This window comes from Hevea brasiliensis, chromosome 12 (genome assembly GCF_030052815.1).
Source record: "Hevea brasiliensis isolate MT/VB/25A 57/8 chromosome 12, ASM3005281v1, whole genome shotgun sequence".
NCBI classification, from domain to species: Eukaryota; Viridiplantae; Streptophyta; class Magnoliopsida; order Malpighiales; family Euphorbiaceae; genus Hevea; species Hevea brasiliensis.
The window spans coordinates 84,316,171-84,320,681 of record NC_079504.1 but is presented as its reverse complement, the minus strand read 5'-3'; positions in this window follow the sequence as shown (position 1 = coordinate 84,320,681).

The window sequence follows — 4,511 nt, the reverse complement described above, 5'->3', positions numbered from 1 at the left end:
AAATATAGATCCAAAATATATTAAAAGAGTTTTAATATGCTGTTTATCATTGAAATTAAATAGATAAAAATAAATCTTGCATGATGCATGTGACCCTAGATGAAAAATTTTGAATTTCAATGATCTAAACTTATGTTTTTTATGCTTCTGCTCCTTTAGGAAGAACATGATGAACATTTGAGAAAGTAAAGTTAATCAAAGCCATTTGAAGGTTGCCTCAGACAGACAAAAATCCTATGCCGACCTGAAGAGAAAAGAAATAGAATATGCAATTGGCGACAAAGTGTTCCTCAAAGTGTCACCATAGAAGAAGGTACTAAAGTTTAGAAGAAAGGGTAAGTTAAGCCCTAGGTTCATTGGCACATATGAAGTCAGTGAACGTGTGGGTCCAGTGGCCTATAGGCTAGCTTTATGTGACACCCCTTACCCGACTACAGTGTAGCCGAGCAAGTTATGCCACTCAGTGTGCCGGAGCACTCTATTTTATCTTAATTCATTTTTATCATAGTTTTGAAAATAACTTCTGAAATATAATTTATTTAAGCCATTTATCGAAATTATAATTTATTTGAGGTTCCGAGAATTTTATAGAAAATCCGGTAGAATACCGGCTAAAAATGGAGAAAACAGTTCTTCGGAACCTGTGAAAAACACATCCTATGATCATATTCAATCATCTCATCACTCTCAAACTTCAATATCAAAATCTCAACATTTTTCACCATTCATTTCTCAATCATTCATCTCATGTGATAATCATGTACAAGTCACAGTTATGTATTCACTTTTCCTTTCACAAACACAGTTTTCTTAACAATTCCTCTTTATTTGTCATTCAATCATTTCACATCATCATTAGACTCAAATCATAAATAAATTCTCACATGTGATTCATAATCACAAATTACAAGTACTTACATTAATACAAAATTATATTACATTTGTTCAAATACATATGATAAAATAAGAGTTTAATTACAAAATTTACAAAAATCTCAAAATACAAAATGGGACCTAGTGTCCTACCAATGCACTGTGGATGGTGAGGTGACACGGACACTATGCAGAACTGTGAACTGCCTTACCGAATCTGTGGTCTACTGGGCCCTCTGTCCAAATCTTTCGCACTACGCTGCCAAAGCGACGCGCTAAGCATAAAGCTTAGTGGTGCTAATAATACAAGAAAATATAATATGCAAATAAAAATAATAATTTCCTTGCTATTGTGTTCATAAGAAATGAATAATTACTAACTTATTGTTTAGTCGAGGGCTAATCAGGTTTTATGATATTAACTTCTTCATGCATTTCGTTAATTATTTTCTTCATGATCTTGAGCTTCTTTGTATTTTTGTAATCATTCCTGATTCTTAATTTTCGTATTTTCTTTAATAATCAGTTCAATCACAGTTATACTTTTCCATGCCCAAGTAACCTATACTGGACGACTGGACTGGATAACGAGTCGTTGGCACTGGACACCGCGGTGCCTTGGGCCGTCATACTATGGGACGCAGAACGTCAACCATGTATGCAGTCAGTATGGCTAAAAAGCCATGATATCACATAATCGGGCATAAAAGCCATGCATACGGGCATAAAAAGCCATGAATGCGGGCATAAAAGCCATGAATACAGGCATAAAGCCTTTCGCAGTACTGCTAAAACAATACCCTATTGGCATGCCAAACTATCCAAACCAATCTTGTTAGGAATACTAGGGCATTTAATACTTTAAAAGGTCAATATATTGTGCTTTATGACTTCATTATTTCATGATAAATTTCAATCATAATTCATACATTCATTTGATCATTTATATGATCACAATTCACATCAATTATTCTTTTATACCATTGTACTCAAAATACTTCTCCTCTTTACAATAATGAGAACTAATGTCTCATTCATATATTAATATGGTTTATTTATCCATTCATTATGTTATTCATATTGATCACAATTCTAAACAATGGTTCACATGTACCATTGTATTCAAAACATTTTTCCTTTCTCATTTATACATTCAAGAATCTACTTATGTAATTACAAATTTTATATTTCAAGTTGAGTTACTAATATTTTATGAATTCCATTTGTGATGGGCATATATGCCCTAACTATCTATTCACATCAATTAGGTGACTTATTTTTCATGTTTCAAGTAATCCATGAATATTTCATGGATTTCAAATTTATGGCCTAAATTTCTTTTTAACAATTTTGACTAGGATGCATAGTCCATATTTGTCATACAATTCTAAGCATTTAAGCTTAGAATTGGTTCTAGGTCTTCATCTTAATTCACTAATCATTTTGATTACTATTCACCATACTAGTCAACCAAAATTTTGACCTTTTTATACTTAATGGATATATTAATTCTAATTACACCAAGATCCCACATTTTGAGTTTTACATTTACTAGTATTAATTGCCAATTGCAATTTAAAGCCCCCTAGATGCATTTCTAATTTCAAATTTTGAATTTCAAGTTTTGGTGTCACTATTCACCTCATTGGTCAACAAAAATATTGACTCTTGCATAGACAATAGGTACATTGGTTTTAACACTCCCGATGTACCACATTTTGCATTTAAAACTTGTTGGAATCAATTACCAAATCCATTTCCAAGCTTATTTCAAGTTTTCATGTCACTATTCACTTCATTAGTCAACTAAAATGTTGACTTTTGCATAGAAAATATGTACATTGACTTTGGCACTTCCAACATACTACATTTTTCATTTAAAACTTGTTGGTTTTGGTCACTTTCTCAAAGCTTAGGTCATTTTGGCAAAATTGCCAATTTTCGGTTTTGGTGCTCCGAAGTTGCACTGTTTCATTGGTCAATTTACTGTTGGAATTTGATAAAACTTCCTTCATAGAAAATGTTCCTTATTTTGTCTAGTTGAATTTATTTTTTTGAATCACTCCATTTGGAGTTTTGTAGCTCAATTTATGGCCAAAATAAGTTTACTGTTCACGTGTACTGTTCCTGCTGAAATTTTGGGTTTTGGCAGATTTTGGTCCAACTTTGGTCAGTAATTTGACCAAGTTAAGTTCATAATTTGGTCTAAATTTCTTCATATGAAATGTTCTACCATGTCTTAGGTTTCCATGGGTTCAAGAATCGCCTAAATCCGAGTTTTCTAGAGAGAGTTATAGTCCTCCAAACATTGCTGCTCAAATGAAAATTCTGGAAATCTCAGTACAGTAAACTTCACTTTTCTCAATGATTTGATTTGGTTCTGGTCATAATTTGGGGTAGGTTTCTTCATGAAAGTTGTTTGTCTATGTCTTAACTTGTTGCTGTAAAACTTTCAGGTCAATTGACCAAATCTACAGTGAGTTATGGCCAAATGAACAGTTACTGTTCATTTGGTCATTTCTGCAGGTGCTGTTGCAGGGTGTCCGGATTGGGGCCAACTTTTGGTCCTCTTGCTTTGGTCTTTTGGGCATAGTTTCTTCAGCAAAAATGTGCCATTATAAGCCTAGTTTCATGTCCAATTGGCCAAACACCAATTGGACCAACACAGCCAAGGATATGGCAGTCCAAGTGGACTGAAATCTCAGCCATCATGCTGCTGTCTTTAGGCAGCCTACCATTCCACTTTGCCATGCCATTTTTCAGTCCAATTTATGGTCAACATACCTCAAATGGTCACTAATTGACCATTAAAATGTTCTCTAACAATTTCCTAAGCTAAATCCAAGTTTCACTCCCAAACCCTAGCTCATTTTCAAGGATTACACCAATTACCTTAGTTAGCACACCAATTCATCATACATATATATATATATACCTTAAACATCATCTTTAGTCCACTCTAAGTCCATAAAAAACACTTAATCTTGTTCCTCCCTAGGGCTGCCAAAATTCATTGTATACATACACATAAATTCCATTCATTTAATTCACAAATTCTTGCTTATTTTAGGTCTCTAATCATGGAAAGAGAAAGATGTATGCATAATAGGCACTAACCTTTTTGAAACCAACCTTGAGCTTGTTATTCTTCAAGATTTCCCCTAGAATCATAATAATCATAATCAATTATAACTTCACTTTCCTAAATTAAATATCCAATAAAAACTCAACAGCATTTCCCCTTAAATTGGACTAAACTCCTATCATAAATCTTAAATCCACAACCACCCATTAATACCCAATCTGGCAGCTTGTGCATTCAAATTTATATATAATGATTTAACCGTTAGATAAATCCCAAATTTTAACCATATATTCAAGGCATCCCTATACAATATCAGTAAAAATTTTAGCATCAAATAATCTCTATATCATGAGATATCAAAACATTCATTCAACCCTTCAAAATCTGAATTGTTGCAGAAATCAGTCTTACTCAGACAGCTCATGCAAAACAATTTATATCTCATAAACCACAAGTCTAAAATTCACCAAATTTTAACCCAGCAGCATCAACATCCCAAATATCATTTGTACCAAATTTCATAATTTTATAAGCATCCTAACTATTTATTTTT